We start from the raw sequence: 13,314 nt of genomic DNA, 5'->3' as shown, positions 1-13,314 counted from the left end.
AGAGAGAGAGAGAGAGAGAGAGAGAGAGAGAAGGGGACGTGAGAGATGAGTGGTTGTGATGGAGCCTGAAGAATAAAGGGAGTAGAATGGACAAAGGGAGGGGCAAAAAGGTGGGAGTGAGAGAGAATGAGAAGTTAGGAGAGAGAGAGAGAGAGATTGGGGTGTGAAAGAGAGAGATAGAGACAGAAACACATGGAGAGCTGGAGCAGGAGAGAATGAGAAAGGGGCGAGAGAGGGGGAGAGCGAAGGAGCAGGGGAGTGACAGGGGGAAGGAGAGAATTAAAGGGGGGTTGTTTTGGGGGGGTTGTGGACAGGCACAGAAGGGCTGGCTCACTGGAGGCTCCTGGGATACGTGACAGCCCTGCTGATTTGCATAAAAATGGGGGCAAACTTGAGGGGCACAGCAGGGATTGAGGAGGGGGTTAAGTGGCAGGCTTTTACCCAGCTTAAACAGCAAGCTTGATACACTGGGCTTAGTGTGTTTATATGTTGTCTGTAGGTTATCTGTGTATTTGTGTGGATAGGTATCACTGGGAAATCACCAACATCCTCTGTCCGACGAGAGACTGCTTGTTTGTTAAGTATAGGGTTCAGAATAAAAATGGGTTTTCTTGTGCACATGTGTTTATTAAGAGAGGGAGGGAGAGGAGGGAGCATGTGTGCTTTGAGTATCTGTACTTATGATGAAGTTCTTGTGGAGTGGAAGAATCAGATATGAGAAGTCTGCTGCTCTCTTGTTCGTTCCATAGGATACAATGAAACATGAATATATTGAGACAGGCTAAACAAACCATTGCAATATAAAAACAAGGCCTGGAGTTAAAGCAGCACTGTAGACATGAGACACTGGCACTCAGTGATAATCAGTGTTAGATCTTAATCCTCTACAATTATCTCCTGCCTACAACAACAACTTCAAATGCATCTCAGATAATATGACTATCCTGCTACAAGCGCTGCCAACTGCTCACACAATAATTAGAATAAGTTCCACATGTGTGGCTCAAATAGGGATGTGATAAACACTAACTCTGCAATGGACCTGGAGACAATTTGTGACACTCAAATCAAGAAAAAATATCCTGTAAAAAGCTATCTTGTTGGTTTTTTGTTATTGTTGTTGTTGTTGTGCTGTTGTAGCCACTTGTACCTGAGTCAAGAATGTTCCTAAATAGCATCAGTGTTTGTAATTACTCTGCTTTTTGTGACAGCTCTGCTGCCGTGGCAGGAATCCGTGTGAAGAGCAAACTCAATGAGACAAAGGGCTGGGCTCTTGGGGCAGGAACTCAGCCTCCTCTTCTCCTTCTGCCTGCTATCATTTGAATTTAAATAGAAGCGTACAGTGCTGCTGGCCAGCGTGGTTATGCCGTCAATTGGTGGGGACATCTTTAGGGTCTCCTAAAATAGTCCTTTAATCTTATTCTCTTGGCCTCAGTCTTTGTTCCCATCTGACAACCACACAATGGGAATATGATCACAACCCTCACTTATGGCTAATTGTAGTTTCCTATGCCGCCCATCTCACATTGGCCTCTGCTATGTTTACCCCACGTCTTGATTTTTAATACCATGGATGTAATTAGCTCAGCTCCATAGAAATGTGTCAACCACTAATGACATAAGTCACAGGGAGATGGGAGTTGACTTTTCATGTTTGATGATCTCAGAATAGATTAAATAGTGTGTCTCAGTGTGTGTGTGAGAGAGAGTGTATGTGTGTGTGTGTGTGTGTGTTTGTGTGTGTGTGAGAGAGAGAGAGAGAGGGTGTGTATGTGTGTGTGTGTGTGTGTGTGTGTGTGTGTGAGTGTGAGTGTGAGTGTGTGTGTGTGTGTGTGTGTGTGAGTGTGAGTGTGAGTGTGCGTGTGTGTTATGACAGAAATGTGTTCAGGTTTCAAGAAAAATAGCATGTCCCAGGAAAAGGTTTTGATTGCACAAATGGAATTGAAGCTCATCAAACACAATGACATTGGACATAACAGAGATACAGAGGTGAGAGAAGTATCTGCTTGAAAAATGCCATCTTTGTTGAAATCTCACCACAGCTGGCTGAGCTCCAGAGAGAGGCTGAAAAAAGGGTCTAACGCTCTGTGATGTCATGTCAGACACAAGAAAAATAGCTGTGTAATCACGTCAGTGTATGATGCCTTACAACAATGGAAAAGCCTCCTCTGTGAAAGGAAATGTTTTATAATTGGGGTTGATGATATACATTTGATGACCCGCATGGTTTAAGTCCAGCGCCAGCATCTTCAAAGGGATCACGTTTCCCTGCAACTTTATTTCCAGCTCCTTACCACATGAGTTTGAGTGGTTTAGACATGGATAGAGAGAAAGGGAGAGAAAGAGAGAGAGAGAGAGAGAGAGAAACTGAAAACACTTGCATACGCATATGAAGTCGGAGAGTACGGATCCTTCACTTCAAACGACAGGACTTAATCAATGTTATCAGTAATGGTTTCAGGCTGGCCCTGCACTCTAATGACTTCCAGAAAGGGCATGGCTTCAGTTAGGGCTTCTAGAGGATCCCAACCCCCTCCCTCCCTCCCGCATCATCAGGAAGGTTGACTGAAGACTCAGAGGATTTGTGTCATGCGGTGAGTGTTGACGGTTTTTCATGACATTCCTCTCTCTGCTGTGTGTGTGTGTGTGTGTGTGTGTGTTCAATTTTGTGGTGTTAATCTCTGTTGAGCAGCATTTCAGGGTGGAGGTCAGGGTGGAGGTCACTCTAACACCCATCCAGTTTGGCCGGAAGCCACAGCAACCACACCATGGCAACAGTCAACACCACAGTGCCCTATCAAAGAATAACATACACAGGCACAAACTGACAAATACACATAGACCTATGAAAACACAGATACACAGAAAACAGATACATACATGCATACACACACACACACACATAGGTAGAAACACAGACCCCTTTCTATATACACATACACTACTCCAATGTTTTTGGTCTCTTTTATAATATAACAATAACAATAATAATAATAATAGTAATAATAATAATACGTTTATTTTATATAGCGCCTTTCTGAAACCCAAGGTCGCTTAACATAGTAGAAGGAAAGCATAACAACAGACAGACAAACAATAACCATAACAAAAACAAAACAATACAACAAGACAAGCTATATGTGGAGCTACGTATGTGTTGGGTGTAGAGGAGAAGTGATCATTAAACAAAAAGGTCTTGAGATGTGCTTTGAAGAAAGGAAGAGATGGACAGTCACAAAGAGGTTGGGGGAGGGAGTTCCAGAGTTTGGGGGCCAAGGCATTGAAGGACCTGCCACCCAGGGTGGAGAGTCTGGTGCGGGGGATAGATAGGAGGTTTTGGTCAGAGGATCTAAGTGTGGTTGTCACCTCCCTGCATCACCAACTCTATTCCTGCTCCAGCTTCATGTGCAGGAGCAGCCTCTCTCACCTCCTCACATAGCCTACACAGCTTCATGTGCAGCCTCTCTCACCTCCTCACATAGCCTACACAGCTTCATGTGCAGCCTCTCTCACCTCCTCACATAGGCTGCTCCTGCACATGAAGCTGTGTAGGCTATGTGAGGAGGTGAGATAGGCTGCTCCTGCACATGAAGCTGTGTAGGCTATCTCACCTCCTCACATAGCCTACACACTGAGGGAGTGGCACAGGCACCGTGGAATCACAAGCTCAGCGCACACATGAACAGACAGATAAAAACGGACACCCCCCCAGGAATACCCTGGACAGTGGAGCGCTGGAGTGACCACAACTGAACACATCTGATGATGACAACACAGGTCAGTCAGTGTTCTGTCAGAAGGAGGAAGTTCAAGGGAACCATTTAAATGATCACTCAGTTCCCAGCAAAAACAATGTGTGTGTGTGTGTGTGTGTGTGTGTGTATGTGTGTTACTAACAGTGTGTCCAGTAAGCCTCAAAGCTGAGATCATCTAATCATTCTAAAAGGACTGTGGCCTAATGTTGTGGCAGAAGTGTTAAATCATGTGCTGATTGTGGTATATGACTAAATGATCTCAACATAATCTCTAAAATCAAACTGAGCAATACCTCTTCTTTTATCACAAGACTGAAACACAACTATCACACCATGTAATTATACATGCTTCATTTAACAGTTACTCAAGTACAGTTTACTTGAAATGTATACAATTTTCAGAAATGCACCTGGGCAATATGTATCAATGGTGTTGAATCATAATTCTCATTTTGTTACAGCCTTGTTTTTTTTTGTCTCGGTCAGAGGAGCTTCTAGCTGTTTACGCTGCTCTAAACAGTGCTTCCATAGACAGCCACTGATACTGTGAAACAGCACAGGCTTTAAACAGCAGCAGTAGCAGCAGCAACAGCAGCAAGCCAAGTGGCCTGCAGTGTGTCTGTCTAATGTGTTTTCCCCTGCAGGTGTGTTTCTCATAAGCCCTCCCTAGGCCTGACACTCCATGCCTGGCTACGTGTGAGCAACAGACCTAAACATACCACTAAGGGATACTAGTAGTCATGAGCACTCATTCTCTTCCCCATATAGATGCCTATAGATAGCTGTCCTTAACCTACATACAGAACACCTGCCAAGATCAGCCTATATCTCACTAGACACCCTCTAGGGGAGGTTGGCAAATGTATGAAGGATAAGTAGGGCTGCACCCATACACCCATTATCAGGGATTAACATGAATAGAATTAAGGAACATTGAGGCAATTTGCAATAACTGTCAGCACTGCATGAATGAATTAAGAAGTGTGCAATGTTGTGTCTTAAGGTCACACTTATGATAACAAATAATCATTGATCAATAAAGTACATTAATTTAACGCTCCATTTTGACACACTCTAAGTCCACACTATGTCGGATTCATTTGTATCTGAAAAATAGGGACTTATTCTTAACAGTAATATTTACTTACTAAGTTGTGAATGTAAAATAGTTTCCCAGCAAGAAGACACTGTTGATAAAATTTAGATATGATAGTTTGGTAGGGGCGTAGTCACATTTTAAAACAAAAGAAAGACCACCAATTCTGTTGAATACATGATTAGGGATAAAGAACTATAAGGAGTTGAACTGGAGCAGATGTCAGTAGTGTGTCGCGGAACCATCTAAAAAGAGATGACGTATGAAGTGAATAGAGGCTGGTGACTTTCCATTGGTGAATGTTTGCAACACTTGCATCGCCACGGGCACTAACTTTGTAATCATTGGTCCAGCCTTACCAATTACCAATCACATTGATCAGAGATTCCTAACATTACTTCCTCCTACTTCGCCTAAACTTTACAAGCTGACAATACAAACAGTCAGGAAACAATGTATGGGTTTACCTTTGTCTGTATTTTTTCAACTGCATTTTATGACATTTGCAGGTGTTGCTGCTTCTGTTTATTACAATAAGTTTCGGTTTTGTCTTTCCCCTTGTCTCTGATTGGCCTGACATTTTTCTTGTCTGAGGGAAACAGTTACAGTATGAACTATGGTTTTCCAGACAAGGCTTCCTCTTAGCATTCGGAAAACACTCGGCTAAACATGACAAAGGGTGAAAACCAAAAGGAAAAAAAATTACGTATCAATGGAGTAGTGTGGACGCACATCGTATCTACTCTCAAACTGACAGTGTTTGTGGACACGAATCGGACTTGACCCGAAAATCCAGATCAAAATTGTTGCAGCCTAGTGTAGATATAGCCAGAGTCTCAGCCACCCATGCAGCTCAACCCCATGCACTGGCACGCTGTGCACGCTGGGTAAGAAATGTGTGCTCCAACAGGCTGGGACAGGAGGGTGGCCACAGCAGCAGGGCTGCAGCACAGAGCAGAGCGTCAAGAGAGCCACTGGCCCCCACAGGCACAAGGAGCCGCTCCCTGATAAGAGCTCCCTCACACCTTTGTGTGCTGAGCTTAGGAGTTGAGCCCATGTCTGACACAGCCTCCAGCAAGACAGGAGTCAAACACACAAGCAGACATACACACACACACACACTCACTCTCACTCTCTCTCTCTTTCACCCACACACACACAAATGCAGTGCTCCTATGGCTGTCTGTTCATTGGTGTGGCTAATCAGTAAACAATTCATGAGGCCTCAGTTGTTCATGTGGAAGAATGGATGTATCAAGTTGACATGGAGAAGAGAGACTGAGAGGAGAAGAGAAAGGGAGGCATAGAGAGACTCCTGCCCAGAAAACCTGCTCACAGTGACTACACTCCACATCCAACCCCATTACATATACTATACTATTGCAAAAAAAAACTATATATAAATATAATTACCACTGTATGGTTTATCAATATCAGTTTTAACATTTAATTTTCTTCATCTAATCTCTTCTGGTAACACTGATAACATAGACAACTCTGTGTTTTCTTGAGCACCCATCCGTACACCAAAGTACTCATTTGCATTCAGTGCTGTGCTCATTTAAGCCTCGTCTTCAGCAGTTTGTTAACCTTAAATAAATCCTAATGAATCTGTCTGGGATTCCGGAATCATAAATAAGGATTAGCGTGTGTGTAAAATGTGCGCTCCAGGCTGTCGCTACGAGGCCATGGCATATCCGTTTACACTCCTCCACAAAGCCGAGATAGCAAACGACGAGAGCACCATTTGACTGGCAAATGGCCCCGATGGGCACGGGGGAAAGAGCCCGTGTGGACAGGAAGTCTCCAGTTCAGTGTTTTATGCTGGATATTATGAATATTACTAACTTGCCATCAGCCAAATAACAATTTCTCACCATATTTAAGCAACTATAACAACAAAGTAACGCTAATTAGCTCATTGTTGTCAGGAAGGCAGTTAAAGTACAATTAGTTGTAGTAGCAGTGGAAGTTGCAATAGTGGAAGTAATATTTCAATATGATTTCACATTGATAATGAGGGATTTTATTCACCTCACTCATTTTTATTCACCACACTCAACACAACTGCAGTTAATCCAGCCATTCTACTCTAAATAAATGTGAAAGCAGAGAGGCAGTGTATAGTCTGTTGAGACCCAGCCATCAGGCTGACACCTGGGGTCCATATTCGGCCATTTGCTCTTGTGGTGTTTCTCTGTGGCCACAATGGCCACTAAAGGCCATGGCTAAGGGGCGTGGAGGGCCCGAGAATGACATGCTTTAGACCAACATATAAAAACACCTTTCTCTGCTCTCCCTTTTCTCAACACAACCCCATACTCATTCAGTTAGTTCAAGTACAATCATAGCTTTTCAGTTGCAAATCAAACCAGGTTAGCACAGCGGCAGAAAAGCAGGCCTACTGAAGGAAGAAAACAGGGGGGGACTCCTGCCCCCGCCTCACCCTCCCAGCCCATTAGAAGCAGGACATATGTAGCTAAATTACAAGGACCCAAGGGGGATGCAAATGGGCCAGACCTCCCTCCAGAATCACCTTCTGCTTAATCATGCAAAACCTGGCTTTCTGATAAGCTCTGTCAAGTAAAAAGACAAAAGAAAGGGAAAAAACATTTAGAAAAGAGACACAAAATGAATATGACTCTGTATGAATGCCTCTGTTCTTTAAGAAGGCCATTAAGTATTATTCTTAAAAGACGTTCCACTGCTCCCCACTCCACTGATAATGCTGAATTATTAATTAAAATAGAGCTCCAAATGCTTGGGCACAAGAGTGGAATTAGAAAGGCTTTTTGCAAAAGACCTGTGGGAGTGTGGAAGAAGCATAGTCAGATGTTAACACGCTTCTCTATCTGCCCACATGTCCGCGTGAGACAACATGGCTGCCCTATTCAAGCAATTCCACTCCAGATACAGAAATAGAGCACGAAGCACTTTTCTGCTTTTCGGCAAAAGAATATACAATGCAGATAAATAAAGGATCAAGGCTCAAAGCAAGTTAATATACCAGAGTGCATCAAGCCATCAACATAGTGTGAATATTACAAATTAACAGTTAAGAGCTATAAGGAGTACAACCAGTGACCATTCTTTTTCTTTCCACACACATGCCCTACCATACACACTCATGTTACCTAACTTTCCATACCTAATGCCCTCACAACTCTCCAAATGCCAAAGGAACCTTGTCTGATGCTTGAAGCAGGATTCAATCAATAATGTTTCCCCATCATGTTGCCATTAATTGACTTTAATGCATTTCGCTCATTTGGCTGACATATTAATGGAAGGAAATGAGGCATTAACCTACAGGATAATCTAAATCTCCCCTGGCTGCCTGTCTGCCTCACTCACTAGGCCTTTCAGACGCCAGTGGATCCTCACTGAGTAATTGACCTTTCTTTTTGGCCACTCCAGTGAACACACTCTCTCTCTCTCCCTCATGGACCACCCAGTCTGCTGTCTATCAGGACCTCCTCCAGCTGTTTCAGGGCCAGAGTCTGTTTGTGCTACTTTGTTTCCGTTTGACAGAGGTCCCTGGAAGCCAGCGCTCTAACTCTCCAAGCTCCCCATGGCCGTCCCATTCGCTCACTCTTTCACTCTTCCTCCTATTGCTCTCTCCCTCTTTTGTGTCTGGTGCAGGTGTCCTACCCAGGAAGAGGCTCAGGGCCAACTTGCTATGCTGTCCCCCGAGGATGCCATTCAGTTGGATCCAGGCTCACGCAGCAACCTGTGACACTCAAGCCCTTATTCACAAGTTTCATGCATGTGCGCACACACACACACACACACACACACACACACACACACACACACACACACACACACACACACCAGTCGGAGCAGAGATAAGATCCTGATTGCTTTGCGTATAAGACAGTATAATCGAACATATAACAGTGTAGATCATATAATATGTGTGTTTCTTCACAGAAAAGACCAATCAAAACCTTTAAAAACAGAATTACCGGTACATATCATTTTGCGGAGTGGTACAATGACAGGGAAGGGCTCAGGAAATAAAGGTAAAATAAGAACGGGACACAATGGCTCTCCTTTAAAGTGTAGTAGGATTTACTGGACTTGCGTCCTTTTCACTGGACCTGGCTATTGCTGGACATACACTGTAAGAAATTTTCCCGTAAAATAACAGGAATCAACTGGCAGCAGAGTTTCCAGGAGATTCCTGTTATTTAACGGTGCCCTGGTTTAACATTAAGTTAATGTAAAATAACAACATTAATTTCCTGTAAATTAACAGGAAACAACTGGCAGGATTTCCAGGAGCTTCCCGTTGTTTAACGGCAGACTACCATAACATTAAATTCCTGTATAACATAATTTTCATGTTGGGTAACAAGAAAAAAATGTGATCTTCGCGTTAGTTACACAACAGGTCTTTATTTTTTTACAATTACAGGAAACAAGTGCCATATATTGAGTTCATCCACTCTCAAATCAACATTTTAAAGATAAAAATCCATGTTTTCACATCAGTTACTTATTTGTAATTTAACAGATATTTTATTTCACAGCACTTACTTGACAATCTAACAGTAAAGTAATCTTTTTGAAAGATGAAGGGACATGAAGCAAGATAGTAATTTTGGAAAATGTAGACTGACTATAATCGTATTTCAGGATCAGGGATCATAAGAATGATCATGGAAAATAAAAACATCGCATTAGGCTCGTGTATCATGTATGAATGTAAAATGTAGATACATAGTAGTATTTTGAAAATCGGATTTCAAAGAACAGGCAATAAGACACAGAGGAATTACAATGGAAAACAAAAACATTTCATTAGGCCCGTTTAAAATGTAGACACGCTATCTAGTTGTATTTTGAAAATCGTATTTCAAAAAACAAGGAATAAGGTACAAAAGAATTATCATGAAAAACAAAAACATCGCATTAGGCTCGTGTATCACGTATGAATGTAAAATGTAGACACGTGATCTAGTTGTATTTCAAAAATCGGGAATAAGGTACAAAAGAATTATCATGGAAAATAAAAACATCGCATTAGGCTTGTGTATCACATATGTATGTAAAATGTAGACATGTTATCTACAGTAGTACTATTTCAAAATCAAATAAGATACAGAATAATTATCACAGATAATTATCAATATCATTGCATCGCATTGGGCTTGTGTACATGTGAGAATGAATAAACTGACAGATTATGTCCAGAAGAATTTAAAGTACAGAGATGAGTATAAATGATCAGGGAGGAAATCAAGTAACATTCATGAGAAATCAAGTATAACATTCACTTTACTTATTAGTGATTGTTCTTAGGCTTCTTCTGGGCCTTTTTTCTGTGAGAGAGAGAAAGAGAGAGAGAGAAAGAGAGAGAGTTACAAAAACTGATAGGGTACACTAGGATTCATGTAGAGGAAAATTGTGCCAAAGTGAATGAATCGGATGTGAATTTGTAACGTTAACACACTTTCTCACAATGAAATTAACTGACATTTATTACTTACTGTAACTGCATTTATATTTGATTTAATCAGTTGTATGAAGTAGAAGTATAGTGTTCTGTGGTTATTACAGCAGTACTATGCATGATTGCTCTCTACAGAGGGTGTAATCCTGCATAGTAGTGCTTATAACTACATAGTAGACTACTACACAACCCCCCCAATACATACCACACATAAAACAAATTCTGGTTCGAAAGTGTGACATGAACTTACCTCTGGATGAATTCAAGGGTGCACGCTGCCTCCTCCTGATATTGCAGATTCAGAATGTAGAAGGTGGAGAAACATGTCGCAAGGCCTGTTAGAAATGTGGCGAGGTTGGACCCTTCACAAACGATTAAGGATTCAATGCTGACCATCCACTTTTGATGATTACCTTGTCGTTCACCTGAAAAAAATAATTTATCATATTCAATTTAAGATATAGATCCACATGTCAACTATGATTAGATTCATTTTAGGATTTTGTCCAAACAAAATTCAATACAGAAAAAAAAACATTTAGTGTTCAAAAGTTGATTTAAATATGTATATGTTGATCATTATTACTCTAGTGAATGAAAACAAACATACCTAGTAATATCAGGCGAGGCGTCACAGGTAGGCTTGGAAGACTCAACATCAGCTACGGTCACACATCCCTTAGCAAAAGAAAAGAAAGGCACTCAACAACTCTTCGTGATGTGTGTGTGTGTGTGTGAGTGAGAAAGTGAATGTAATCTCTGAGTGTGTGTGTGTGTATGTATGTAAGGAGTGAGTGAATGTGAGTTGTCTGCAAGGTGAGTATGAAAGGTGTGTGTGTCTGCCGTTGAATGATTAAAAGTGATGAGGCGGGTGTGATAAGATGTTTGTGTGAGGAATGTGTGTGCAAAGTAAGGGGGCTTGCTTTTGAAATAGTGTCCGTCTTATCAAAACCACATTGTTTATGGTTTCTATACATGTGCGTCTAAAGACCTAGATAGATAAATAGATAGATAGATACTTTATTGATCCCCAGGGGAAATCCAAGACCTGCATGTCTCTTAAATTTTATTTGGCAATCTGGAACACAGCATTGAAGGTCTATATTGGGTATATTGTCATGAATTTAAGTATGGCTCACATAAATAGACGCAGTGGACTGATGCCCACATATCTGACATGTAAACATCTTCCTGTTGCATGCCGCTAGCTCAAATGAACTCGGGAGGAATACCATACGCGTGTCATGCAACCACCTCTGCTATGGAGAGCTAGCTAGGCTACTAACTATCATTAGCTTTCTAAACTGAAGGACTTAACACAACTTTAAGTAATTACCAGCACGGGCGAAATCCATGCATACAAGTAAACACTGAAAGCAGCAGTCAACACTGATCCGTTTGTGCCATATTGTTTATTTGGCCACTGGTTTATTAAACTGATGATGCTAAGCAGACTTAGCTAGCAAGCACGTGTTATAGCAGGTAAATCCCGCGAGTTAAACTTTCAAAAACTACGCATACCCTACACATACCAATACATTTAGATGGTTCCAGATTGCAATGAAGAAACGTAAAATTTGATCGACAAGTGTAGTGATAACGATAACGCATGGCTTAAGAAGGGCGAAAGCGCGGTCTTGGCTAGCAGCTAGCTGAATAGCACTGCTACTAACTTCGTTTCAGCAGGGTAACATTCAGAGATGTTGTATTATACAACTTAATATAAACATGACCAGTGTGCTTTCAAACGTTGTATTTCTGGTCAAAGGTGACAGATAAACTCACCTTATTGTGTTGATGGCTTTCGATGGGTTTGGGTATGATTCCAACGTATCGTCTTCTCTCAGCAGACAGCTTCCCATCACCAGAACGAAGGTAACGTTAATAGATAACAGGAAGTACGTGTGTTCCAGAATAAACATTACGGGCGTGGTAAATAACAGTGTTGGAGCCTGATTTTACATATTTGTCTTACTAATGACCGGAAAGTCCTGTTTATTAAAGAAAACCGGTGAATAATGTTGGAATCTGGGTGTAAATTTACAGAAACTTTTTACAGTGTATCCTAGAATCTAACATAGACAACACTGGGCTCCACTCTACTCGTCCGATGATTTGTGTCCATGTACCTCCATGTCCATGCTTCTTTGGGATGATCACAGCTAAATGTAATCTAAAGACACTGAGCACTGAGCTAGTGTCAACCCCATCCTGGGTAATAAGCACACCACAATGATATCATATTAACAAAGTTATGGAAACATCACAAACCATAAACCATCATAAATTAACAGAATGAGTTTTAAGTGGTAGAGCGACTACCTTACATCAACTCACCAAACAACACAAAAAAAAAAGTTGGGACATTATGTAAAATGGGAATAAAAACACAATTTTACTATTTTATGAAAAAATATATGTTCATTTTGAATTTGACCCCAGCAACATGCTGGAAATGTTGTGTAAAGGTAAAGACAACAATAGGAGGAATATTTCACAACTAATTAGGGCAACATGGCACCGTGGTTGGGTATAAAAATAGCATCACGTTTTAGAAATAAAGATGTAGAGGTATTCATCACTCTGTGTAAACCTGTGTGGACAAATGATGAAACAATATAATTATAATACTTCTTTACATAAAATTGCAAGCTATTTGGGGATTTCATCATCTACAGTACATAATAGCATTAAAATATACAGAGAATCCAGAGATATCTTTGCAAACAAGGGAAAAACAATATTGGATGGCGGAAAAACAATATTGGATGGTGATGGTCTTTTGGACCTCAGATGGCACTGCATTAAAACAAGACCTGTTTCTGTAAAGAAAATCACTCTATGGGCTCAGGAAAACTTCCACTAATCATTGTCTACGAGCACAATTTGATACTCAATTCATAAATGCTAGTGTAAGCTTCACCATGCAAAAGAATAAATTGTATTTAGACATAATACAGAAATGCCACTGTGTTATCTTGGCCTGAGCTCATTTAAAATGGACT

The 13,314-nt window shown here is 41.2% G+C and overlaps 1 long non-coding RNA gene across 1 annotated transcript; it reads right to left on the bottom strand.

Moving 5' to 3' along the window:
• Positions 1–9,232: 9,232 nt before the first annotated feature.
• Positions 9,233–12,371, bottom strand: LOC143141105 (uncharacterized). Its single transcript, XR_012990731.1, has 4 exons — positions 12,095–12,371; positions 10,920–10,987; positions 10,560–10,734; positions 9,233–10,178 (listed from the first exon to the last, which is right to left on the bottom strand). It is a non-coding gene; the product is annotated as an uncharacterized LOC143141105 (long non-coding RNA).
• Between the last annotated feature and the right edge of the window lie 943 nt (positions 12,372–13,314).

The sequence above is a fragment of the Alosa pseudoharengus genome, unplaced genomic scaffold (genome assembly GCF_046254945.1).
Source record: "Alosa pseudoharengus isolate Yale_2024_CS ecotype anadromous, Long Island Sound unplaced genomic scaffold, YU_APseudo_1.1 YU_APseudo_1.1_scf_23, whole genome shotgun sequence".
Taxonomy (NCBI): Eukaryota; Metazoa; Chordata; class Actinopteri; order Clupeiformes; family Clupeidae; genus Alosa; species Alosa pseudoharengus.
The sequence above is the reverse complement of the archived record's forward strand: the minus strand, read 5'-3'. Positions and strand labels throughout refer to the sequence as shown.